The sequence below is a fragment of the Ambystoma mexicanum genome, chromosome 1q (genome assembly GCF_040938575.1).
Source record: "Ambystoma mexicanum isolate Mex_15411 chromosome 1q, UKY_AmexF1_1, whole genome shotgun sequence".
NCBI lineage: Eukaryota > Metazoa > Chordata > Amphibia > Caudata > Ambystomatidae > Ambystoma > Ambystoma mexicanum.
Window position 1 is genome coordinate 213322410 of NC_090922.1, and position 13065 is coordinate 213335474.

Consider the following 13065-nt stretch of genomic DNA (forward strand, 5'->3'; position numbering starts at 1 on the left):
GAAATTCCTCAGGCAATTGATTCTCTTCCTACTGGACTAGCACCAGGCCCAGATGGTCTTGCCACCAAATTTTATAAACACTTCAAGTTCTCCCTAGCACCCTAATAAGGTATGGGTAGAAGCTCTTGAATCCTGCGTGTTGCCCATGAAAGAGGCGGTCATCACAGTACTGCTGAAGCACAATAAACCAGCTGAGAATGGTGGTTCGCACCTCCTTCTCTCCCTAATCAACACAGATATTAAGGCTTTCGTGAAGATTTTATCCACTCTCCTGGCACCTTACATGCCTCACATCATTTATCCTGACCAATCAGGCTTTATACCCCCCGCCCTACTGTGCTCAATCTGCGTCGTCTTTTCATTATACTGGCTCAAATCAACCCTGGGCTCAGGTCGTAGCAGCCACGCTAGACATACAAAAGGCCTTCAATTCGGTCTTGTGGCACTTCATGTATACAGTGGTGTAGAACTGTCGTTTTGGCACCAATTGTGCCTCCTACATAAGATTGCTTTACACCACACCGGTCACCAGGATTTGTAATAACGGGATGCTGTCGGCCCCACTCCGTATAGCCAGAGGCAGGGTCGGATTGGCCCATCTGCTGCTCGGCCCGTCGCCGGGCCGAAATCATGTGTAGTCCCTGGGGGCCGGTTTCTGCCCACGCCTTGGCCGGTTTGAAAAAAAAATTAATAAAAAAGTTTAAAAAATAAAAAATATATTTTCTTAAACAAACAAAAAGCACCCGCAATGGCATCATTCATCAAAGCAAGGTAACACATGTCATAAATTATGATGCATGCATCATTCACATGCTGCTGCAGCATGCAGCCAACTTTGCACCAGACCTGCAGATTAATTTAACTGGTCTGCTGTTAAATCTGAGTTACCAGTTTAATGGTATCCACTGCAGAATAATTGCTCATTTTACTATAGCGGATATGATAGCTCAGTGGGTTCAGCGCTCGCTGCTGTGATGTGTGTGTGATCTGCAGGTTGCAGGTTAGAATCCCAGCAAGGCCATCTCAGACTTTCATCCTTCTGAGGTCGATAAATGAGTACCAACACAGGTTGGGTGATATTGTGTGTATATTTGTTTTATAATAAAGAGCTTAAGTGTAAGTGCTATACAATAGCATTATCAATTGGCTTTGGACGTCTGCTTGCATTCACAGTAATTTGACAACATGGATCTATAAACACAGAAATTAATTATACATATGGTGATCCATTCTTGTATGAAATGTATATCACATTAGGGAAATCATAACCATATTTTTCGTAGTGTACTTAGGAAAAATGCTATTTGATGCCACTTCCTGTTTTGTCAAGGGGTGAAAGGTCGTGTTTCATCACTTCCTGGGATGTCACTTTTGGTGGGATCAAATGACATCACTTCCGGTGATGTCATCAGAGTTCAAGGGTCATGAGGCAAGGGGCGGGCCACTTTTTTGAGGCAAGGGGTGGGCCACTTTTTCTTGGATGTCTGGGCCTATTTCTTGTCCCAGTCCGACCCTGGTCAGAGGCACACATCAAGGATGTCCCTTGTCAACATTATTGTTTGTCATTGCCATTGAACTGTTGGCAGACCTTATTAGACACAAACATAGACATAAAGCCATCCTGATGGCAGACGAGACTGAGATGGGAGGCAGGCCTGAAATTATATCCCTCTATGCAGACAATACAATAGTTTATGTACGGGTTCCACAAACCCACAGACCCCCATACACATCATCATGCAAGAAGTTGTTTCTTTTGGTGAGCTGTCTGGACTTAAGGTAATTTGTAATAAATCAGAAATATTTCCGCTTACGAACGCTGTGCCTAAACCTTATTTGGCTTGTCATGGACCTCGACTGAAATGCGGTACCTGGGGATTAGTGTAAATAAACAACATAATGCCTTATTTGACTGTAACTATGCTAAATATTTAGCACGGCTTACCCTTCAGTTTATGACTTGGGCATGGTTGCTGCTGACCATTGCAGGTAAAATAGCGTTGCTCAAAATGATGGTCCTCCCAAAATGTCTTTATTTCTTTCAAAACATACCGCTGTGGCCAGGCATTACATTTTTCTGGAAACCGCTATTGCTGCTTGTTTGTGGCACTCGGGTGTGGTGCGCCTCAAGTGGGGTACCTTGACCATGCTTTATGCACAAGGGGGGGGTTTGCTCCCCCTGATTTTAGGAAATATTGGCTGGCAGCACAGGTGCAATACGCAGCTTTCTTGTTTGTGTGGGATGTGTCTATCCAGCATGTCAAGCTCGAAAGGTATTCAGCTGGCTAGCTCGGATATCGGATCCTTAGTGGAACCCGCTCTGTTTGCTGACTCATGGCCATTTGACCCGGCGATCATCACTGTCCTGGCCTAGTGATAGATATGGAACCTAATGGGGGTCGCTCATCCCTATCATGGGAATTTCCCATTGTGGAACGGTATCCCTGATTTCCCCAAGGTAGATGCAGTTACTGAGAGGCTCTGGTCTTAGAATGGATTTAGCACACTAGGGAACATGTTTCTTAACAGGAATTTTATTTCTGCAGATGACATTCCAGCGTTCACACAATACAAATTCTGACAATGGCTTTGGTTTATCAGCATTCGGACAGTGTTTAGAGCCCGGTGGGCGGGCTTCCCCATTGAATCGGAGGATGACTCCCTACTGGAGTATGTTATGGATGCTCATGGTTCCCGTGGCATGGTTTCTTCTTTATATAATCTAAACCAAGGACAAGTGTTGTCACCTTTAACAAAGCTCCGCGCTAAATGGGCACTAGATATGAATCTTGATTTTACGGATGAGATCTGGGATGATATATGTGCACAGACCCAGGACGTCTCCTGCAACTCCTGGTTTCGCCTCATTCAACTTAAAGTCCTACACAGATACCACTATACTCCCGCCCATCTAAAACTCTTTACCCAAACTAGTGCCGGCTGCTGTCCTAGATGTGGGGAGGATGACGCTGGGTACTTTCACATGGTGTGGAGCTGCTCTAAACTTGATGAATACTGGAAAGATGCCTGTACTATATTTGCTGATATGACTGACGGCAGACTTGATGCTACCCCCATGCAATGCCTTTTCCATGTATTTGATGATCAGGTGGGGCGGGCTTGTAAACTTGTGAATTTATGTTTTCTACTTACGATGTACTGCTGAACTGGTCTAGACGCACTATACCATCAACAGACCAATGGTTGCGTGCTGTTGCCTAGGCCAGTGATATTGAAGAACAATGGGCCACAATGCAGCTGGCTGGAAACCATCGGGAGAACACATGGCAACCCTTCAAAACCTACCTGGCACGAGCTCAGGGAAAAACCCTTCCAGGGACTAAATAAGACTTCTAGTTGTGCTCCCTGCCACAGTACTTATCCCCCTTCACCTGGGGCTCCGTCTTGAGATATTTAGGCCACCATTTGCGCAAATCCTTGCTGTCTCCTACTGCAATGTGTGTGTGCAAGTTTGCCCTTGAATATGCTCATTGCTTTCATGTAATTTCCATCATGGTTATATAACGTTTTAATCAAAGGGATTTAATAAAGACATTTTGAAAAATAAAATAAAATGAAGGGCCATCTCTTGTAGCGAGGTATCAGGTTACAGGTCCTTCCTGTTGAAATGTGTACCTTGAAAAATTGTTGAGGTGTCATCCCTTCTGCTAAAGCAGCCCCTTTTTAAAATGAGGGGTCATCCTTTGTAGAGAATCCACTCCTTGAAAATTGTTAAGGGTAAATCCTTATATTGAATCCACACCTTTAAAAATGGTTAAGGGTGATACTTGCAGTGAAGCAGTTAATTGAAAAGTTGTTAAGGGTCATCCCTTGTACAAAAGTTGCTCCTTGAATAATTAAGGGTCATCTCTTGTATTGAAGCTGCTACTTGAAAAATTGTGAGGGTCATCCTTTGTGCGAAAGCTGTGCCTCAAAAAAGTGTGAAGGGTCACCCTTGTATTTAACAGGGCATGCAAGCAATCTTATGGTCCCAGCTGGTCCGCCCTGTCGCTGCTTGCTTCTGATGCCTTCCTTGTTAGATTTCTGCCTCATCCCGAGTTTGGCGGTAACCCTTAAATGCGGTGGTAATGATATTACTGCCACATTTATGGGCATGCCAAATCACGGGCCTGGTGGATTTACACCCAGCTCTGAACTGGGGGCAAATCCGCTGCACTTTTGCCAATTTTTGGTGTTATTACCACCAGCTGTAACATCGCAGGCAGTAATAGCACTGAATATTCCCCATTGGGCCCAATGGGGAATGGGAAATTCCCAAATGGGCCCAATGGGGACTTATTGTTCTGCCAAACCCGTGATCCGGCGCTAATAGTGTGTTTTGTGCTAAAACTCAGCTTGCAGTAAATACTAGTTGCCTGGCAGTGCACCATCTTACGAACTAATCTGGAAAGTGGCTCCACACAATGGATTTTGGGGGATAGGTGCCTGAACCTGGATCATGCTGCCCTGCAATTCTAGATGTTTCCGATGATACTGAGTGAGGGCTCTTTCCGGCATGGGCACTCTATAAGTCTTTGGTCTGCGTTTCTTATCGGGCCACTGTAGACTTCCTTTGCATGTTTCCTAGATTCAACATATTGGAATATCGTTCTACTATCTGTTTTACTCCCCTATCTATTGACATGTTGGGTTTCACCATGTGCAAAACTTTCCAAATGATCAGCATCTGCAGAGTCTGCATCCTGGTCCTATTCCTCTATACCAGGGTTGTCCAACATACAGCCCACGGGCCACAATGCAGCCCCCCACGTCATTTTATGTGGTCCACTAAGCCCAAGAACACAGACAAAGCATTAGGGTTACATTTGTACGTTTTGTATTTATTTTATACAACAATTGCTGCAGTTTCACAGTAGGAATCGAGTCGTCGTAGTCCACACACACTACAATTTTCATTGGCTGAGAAACAGCCAATGGAAATACTGTTACCATGCAATGCATGTCATAGTAGTGGAAATAAATAAAATAAATAAATGCCTTGTAATGGTAACAGTATTTCCATTGGCTGTTTCTCAGCCAATGAAAATCGTAATCACATAATGTGTGTGGATGGGGTGACGGACACAAAGCGCCACATTCACACTTCTGTTGCCGAATGCAGGGCAGAGCCTGCGTGAGCCAGCAGCCCAGCCCAGCCTTACAGTGTCACGTGCAGTGAACACTGAGGACTAGTTCTTCTTGCCTCCAGCAGTGGTAAGTACTGCCTGCTATATTTTCTGACATATGTTTGCGGCACCCAGTGCTTTTGAGCCTCCGAGATACTGCTCACCAGATACTTGTATTTCAGTGTATCTGGCCAGCAGTATCTCAGAGGCTCAAAGCAGCGCATGCCGCCTGTATGTTTGAACATTCCGTCTGGGGATGAGGGTACAATTGGCATCACATTTTGACAAAAACCTCCCCCTTGGGTATTGTTCAAACTGTGTCACAAAATGAATTAATTCCCACATTATTTTACTGCATGTGGGAATTCATTCCTTGCCATCCAAGCTCCCAAATCCCATTACATCTGTTTTGCACGGTTCTCTGCGCACACTCACACTTGGGGTGTTTGCATATAGTGCCCGACTGGGTACTTTTATGGGCTCAGGGGATGTTACTATTTACCCAGATCAGCAATGGTGATTGTGCCGGCCAGAGTCAGCCGCCCCAAACCCCTGCTCTGTGCTGGGGAAAGAAAAAAAAGGAATGCGCCCGCGAGCAAACTGGAACTTCCTCTGATGACCCCACCCAAGGGGTCACAAGAGGAAGTTACAGTCCTCAGACACAACCCGGTGCTCAGCCACGACCTGGTTAATTTATTTATTTATGCAATGTTTGTCGGATACTTGCATTTGACAAACATTGCATGAATAAATAAATACCCCTATTAACATCACACACATGCAGCCACCCAACTGCTTTCAGAGGGGAGCTGCAGGAGCTGTGCTGGATGTGGTTCAAAAGAAAATGTTGCTTATGGCGAACAGAAATCACCGTTTGAATAGTAACCGAGTGGGAGTTTTTTTTTAAATAAAATTGGATGCAAATTGCGCATTTTAAAGAATATTTACTCGGCAACACTGGTCAAAACTATTATCCGCATAGTGAAGTAACTCATCACCAGTGGCATGGAAGTGGTGTAAAGTGGAATACACATATAGTTTCGAAAAGAAGCAACATGAAAGAAATTGCGCCGTTTTAAACTATTATTTTGGACAGCCTCCCACCCCGGCCCTTGTGAGATCCCCCAACAATTGTTTTCCATTTCCACCACTGGCGAATGCCCTTTTACCACACCCAATTTGATGGCCATCAGAATCAGGCCCAGAGTGATGAAAATTCATCCGCAAATTTCGGTAACTAAAGCCTGCACATAAGCTGCAAATGGTTTCCCCACATTCCGCCCTAATTGCAGCGATTACAAGATTTGTATGCAGAAAAAATAAATGGCTTGTACAATTGGAGAACTGTGCTCATAAACACTTCACACCAGCTTCCTCTTCATCCACTTAACTACTCAAGGCCTAATTATGAGTGCTGCTTAAAAGCATTGTAGGAAGCTGAAGTTCTCCTTTTCAGTTTCCAGCACCACCATTATGATGTGGGTGAAAGTTTTGGAGTGGAGGTGTCCTGCTTTCCAGCTGCAAAAGTTCCTAAAGCCTATAGTCGTGGAGCATCATGTGCACTAGAGTCACTGCAGGCATTTCTCAAAGGTTTGCCACTTTGTTGATTTACAAAAGGGTCTGTGAGCGTTCAGTAAATCAGAAAAGTGGTGCAGCCCTATGTGAAATACCCAGTTTACACAGAAAACACTTGTACAATAGATGTCAATGACAACTCTCAGGTTTTAACTCCTTTTTTTAACGCAAAAGCAGCGTCAAACATGAACACAGAGGTAATGAATGTGTATTACAGAGATAAGATGGCATATGTATTGGGCACACTGCACATGCTCAGGCAGCATCAATCATGCTTTGTACAGGACAATGCTGGCCTAAATTGGTAAAAGCCAGCCTAGACATGTTACTACAGAGGCATATTTTGGGCACAACCAGAATGACAATATGTTACATCAGTGACAGTGCTGTTTTACACTGTGGACACATTGATCATTAAAATGAGTTGTGTTGTTAAATGTTCTTGTCTGCTGTTGGTGATATGGAATTTACATGTTCCCCTTTAGAACTGATTGTAAACATGTGATGCTATTGTGTCAAAAGTCACACAATATCACTTTCTAATATACTGCTTTGGGTGATATTGCTGACTTTTGGCTCGCCGGCCCACTGCATGACAAAAAGTTAAAGCTTCGGCCCCACATTCAAAAAGGTTGGACAAGCCTGCTCTATACTGTCACTTGGAACACTTGATGTAACGTGTTTCTCTTTCAAGTGGCGGCTGCTCATTTGACGACTGAGCAAATTCACATGTTCCCTTCTTCTCTGCTATGGCCTCATAACTAGCCACATATTTTATTTGTGATTTATTAGTAGGACCTCCTAGCATGGCTGGAAGTTGGATTGCAACACTATAAGGCATGCCTCAATCGTTCCAGAAATCCCTTGGTCACCTATTACACTTCCACTGGAAGCGCCATCTTACCACAATGTTCACACGCTCTTGTAATAGATTCTGTTATTTTTGTGACCCTTAAGCAACTTTTGCATGCACCTGTTCTGTAGCATTCTTTTTGCCCATCCGTTTCCAAGAGAGGATGATTTTCTCAGTCTGGGCAATCTTTAAATGTATATGTGATACAGCTCTCTCTCGCAAAAAAAGTTTCACCCTAAAAGAATTATAGTTTGGTCTAGGAATTCCCTTACATAAACACAGAAAATCTACTCTCTCTCTCTGACACACACCATTTGTTCTGGCTGTCCCCTGGAAGCAATGGCTTACTGGCAAATTGTGAAAGAAGGAAATACACTGCTACTAAAGAATTCAATTAAACCTTTCACTGAAAAAATAATTAAATGTTTTAAAGAAAACTGCCAAAACATGCCTGTTTCCAGAAGAACAATAACATTTAATAAAAAATGAAATAAACATGGAAACGGGTACTTATCAGAACAACGAGAACAAATGAAATGGTAAAAACAAATGTATTTGTAGAAAATGGTTGAACAACCACAGAGCTTGAACAAGAAGGTTAAACACAATACTATTAACTTTTTTTAAATGAGATGAAAAATAAACGTACTGGAAGCAGACAAAAATCCTACCATGAAGAATATAAGAAATGAAGGCCCCTATTCACAGTGCATTTTCCAATGGGGTGTTGGCATTATACAACCCTTCTGTGAATTGGGCCCAAAGTGTACTACATGAGAAACAAGGCACTGACGGAGTCAGCAGCTTGCTGACTCCACACTGGCTCAATTGACCAGGACCTGTATTGTCTTTATATTAAAATAAAGTAAAAACAAAAATAAAGTAACACAGTCATTTTCTTCTTGAAATAAAAGGGACAGAACTACAAACATGTATTAAATATTTTCAACAAGATGGGGATTTAGAGTAAGGATGACTTTGGAAGAAAGCACACTAGGAATAGATGTCTCTCTGCTTTCCCTGCAACAGAATGACTCCAGGTTGGAAATAATGACTCTATTGGATCATTTCTTAAGCTACCAGTATTCTGGAATTCAGCTACCACAGAGTCTCACTCGAGGCGAGACGAGCCAACACATGTCATACCTACACGAGTAGCTCGAATTTCTTGCTCTTCCCTAGGACTTTGCCTGTGAATGCTAATTGGTTGGTACACACTATGGTTTGAAGATGTTAGTTAGAGCATAAGTTGTTGTGAGCTAGCTATTTTAGTATTTGTGGATATATGTTTTGAGTTCACATAATAAAAAGTATGATTCTGGGTGTTTTGAGGTCATTTACTATAAACTGTATATTAGTCATTTTTTAATGAAACTGTTAATTCTGCCTGTTACATAATGTATTCTATTTTCACTATGTATGTTTTGTTGTTGGTGTAAGTTGTAAATGTCTACCTATATGCTGGTATTATTGTTGTACATGTCATTTGTGAAAGAGAGTCAAGGTTCCAAACATGTTCGTTTTACTGTTGGTTTTGTTGTATGTTGTAAGTGTTTACATCATGAAAGATTGTGAAGCACTAAGAGTAGAGAGTAAACTAGTATCATCACTACCACAAAGAGCACTAGAATTGCCTTCAGTAGCATGTCCTGGTCTTCAATCCAGAATGCAAGTGAAGCAGGTTTAAACAATGCTACCCAAATACAATCACTGCACCTAGAAAATGAAGTGTCTAGATTTTTCTAAGCTTGCATTGGCCTTGCCACATGTATAGATTATGCTCAGTTTAGATTTAAAAAAAAATGTTTTTCAAACTGATTCCTTTTTACAAAGTATAGCATGATGCATATGTAAGTTATGTTGACAGATTTGCATTGGGTGCAGCAGATGTTATGCATTTCGCAAAATGTTTGTCCATTTGATTTGTTTCACTGACTTTATTCTTCATATATAGTGGTCCTACCACTGCTTGTGTTAGGCAGATAATTTTAGCAAATGTTACTTATGAATTTTAACTTGGCAGAATAGTTTTAATTTGGGTTTGTCGCTCTCCCTCTAGTGTGCATGACATATTGTGTGCACATGACTGAGAGAGAGAGAGAGAGAGAGAGAGAGAGAGAGAGAGAGAGAGTGTGTGTGTGTGTGTGTGTGTGCGTGCGTGCGTGCGTGCGCGCGCACGCTCACATTCAGAGCTCAAAGACGTTTACTTCTGAGTGTGGAATCATTCGGAGTGAAAGGTAATCAGAATATTACAAACACATCCAATGTTTCGGTAATAGGTTTGAACACTATAATGGAGAGGGATGTCACTAATGTATTCATCCGCGAATGCATCCGTGAAAGTTGCACATCGCACAGAAATATGGACACTTTGTCATTCTAAATAAGTTCATCTATCTAAGGAGATATGGGGAAAATGTAAATATATGACTGCATGCAATTTAGCGAAGGCTTGCGGATACCATTAAGAGGACTGTAAAACAGGGAGACTACTTCAAGCTGATGGAGGCGTGTGTCATCTGAAATAACATATTGCATCAAAAGAGAATCAGCTTCGAAAAATAAATGCACTGTGGTGTCATCAGAGAGGATGGTGTGAATAAGAAAATACATCAGAGGTGAGCAGGAGCGGTAAAATGAAGAGACAAGAGCAGAGGCGTCTTTATGGCATGGCGCCAACATGGCTTGCTGATACAAAGAAGTGGCCGTCTCTTGAAAAATGTAAAGAAAACATCTAAAAATGTATTATAGTGCACTTATGGGGGGTTCTAAATCTGCTGCCTGACTTTTGCAAACAAGTAAATTCAGATTGTCTCAATCCTGCAATGATTTCTGTGTTTGCTGTAGTACACAAATGTTTTTAATGGGGAAAATTGAGATCACGTGCAATGGTGAATGCTGATTGGTAAATTTGAGTGCCATGAATTATCGGAAGATAGCTCAGTGTGTTAAGCACTCATTACAGAGATATGTGTTCCTATGCTAGATCACAGTTCCATTTTCCCTCAAAGCCGAATCAGCTGTTCCTATGTCTGAGGTTGATGAGTTTGCATACAGATACACTTTTGTGATAGTTTCATCTACTGCGCTTTAAGACAACATGCTTCCACCAGACAGCGCCAGCTATTAAAAGTAGCCAAGCATCAGTATGGCGCAGTTCTAGCGCGTGTTTCCTACAAAAAAACAGGGTTGGTAAAAATGGCAGCCACTCCCAATGAAGAGCTTAAAGTGTTAGTCGTGAGAGGTGATTAGTCAAATTAGACCCACTACAACCAAAGCGTTGCGTCTCCTCTCCCCGCTTTACCAGCAGACACTACATTTCAAAATGGTCAGCCCCAAGAGTGATTTAGTTCTCAGGGCATTCTTTAAAAAAAAAAGTCTCCCTCATGATGGAAATGGCTACAGTGTTACTTCGTATATAAACATAGGGACCGTTGTTACATTGCCCACCATGAAGTCATTTGGTTCGTTGCTGACTAAGAACAACGCACCTTGAAAACTCCAGCTCTCTTCTAATCGCAGTCTATTTCGGGATGAGTGCACCTTTCTGATAGCTTCTAATGTAAATCCACTATCTATACAATGGTGTGTGTGCCTGCCCCATTGCTTCCAATCTGTCTCCATGTTTGAGCTCTTTTACATTGTGTGTGAGTGCTATTCTGAGGTCTAGTCTGGGTTAGGTGTACCTTTTTCATACGGCTACTGATCTCTGCCCAGCACCTAGACTACACCGTTCTCGGTACCATTATTGTTAAAAAGTAACCTGTAGTTATTCTACGACGCAGGAGCTCTCTTCTTGGACAACTACTGTTGCCCTGGAAACACTACTTGTTTATTATTCTGATTCCAGCAAGTCTGAACTGGGTAAAGGGGATGGAAGGGAGTACCCATGCATGTTTTCAAGCTATGGGTTGTGATCACACTGAGGTGTGTAGAGCCAGAGATTGTGGGTCTTTTCATTTTTTTGGCTGGGGGTGGGGTGTGGGAGAAGGGCAACGGATTCTGTGCCCCGGGGCTAAAATTCCTGAGATGACTTTGAGGTGACATGAGACCAGTGAATAATTGAACAGATCAGCGGTGTCATGTCGCTTCATCACACAGCCCTATCACTCCCTGGCATGGTAAGGGGCCTTTCGGGTGTCAAAAGGTATTCCACAACGGTGCTTTGAGAGGCCTAGAAATGGTGGGTAATCTCTAAAGCACTAAAACAGAATGTGTATTTGGTGGTGTGGCCTTTGAGGTGTAACTATGCAACCTTTACTGTTGCTGTTGTAATTTAGGAAAAGGCGTAAGCAATATGAATAAGAACCTTCTGTCAGGATTTAAATGGCACAAAGTGGCAACCAGGCTCACTTTGCATGTATATGTCCCTGCCTGTTTCAGACAAATGCATTCTTCCTAGCCTTCTTCCCTGTCTTTGCTCTTAATTATGGAACTATGGAAATGATGGACTACAAATACCATAATGCAATTCAGTGGCGGGATGTTTTTGAGAGTAGGAGAAATTGCAAGCAGGTGAGACAATGTTGCATTGAGGTCAAAGGAGGGTGATGCACACCCCAACACTTGCACCCTCTTCAAGTTCCTGGATAAAGAGTTCAATACGCGTCATTGTATGAAAGATGGAATGGGGGTAGGGGTCATATAACAGGATGTGACAGTCAAAGAGTTAGGGAGGGACAGGAAAGGACTGGGATAAGAAAGGTGAACTGCACAGTTCAAAGAAATCTTTAAATAAAGAAGGTTGTACACAGTATCGCCTTTGTGCTAGATCATAAGGCACTGCCAGACACTACCACCAGGGATGAGTGGGAGTACCCTTTCTACGATCGAAGGGCTGGCCCTAGGGGGCCCTGGGGAATAAAAGGTTTGCATATGTAGTGACATCACAGAAAATGGCGTCAGAAAATGAGTCTTTAATTCTTAAAGGGTTGATGGGAAGTGACATTTAGAGAAGTTAGTCAAGAGACAAACCTTTGCTTCCCAGTATCTATGAATAGTCACTGTTATTACTACATATGTGCTAATATCATGAGTGAGGGTTTTTTGGAATAGCAGGACAGAGTGAGCTGGATAACTTTTAAAGACTCCTAATTTTAGCAGATAACACTCAGCGAGAACGATTTTCACGAGAGCACACACTTTGGTTAAGTGGAGAAGCGGGAATTTGGGACCAGTCGTCAGCTTAGGCACTTGGACACATCTTCCCAGTTGCAAGTTGGTTTGTGGGCAATTATTTTGCAACTTTGGTTTGAAAACAACCTGTCACTGTGGAATGCAGTTCAGGAAATGTGATTGTGCTTTGCTAATTGAAGTTAAGTGTTGCTTTTGCAGCAGTTTCATGATGGCTTTCATTTTAATGGTTTGCCGAATCGGCCATTTTGTCCAAACTAACAATTCAGAAGCTACAGGTGCTTAATGCTCCTGTAAAAAAGAACTGAAATTAAAACGATGCTTATTTTTGCTTTCGAGGAATAAGGTGAGCTACATACTCATGTCTCCTGCTGTGCC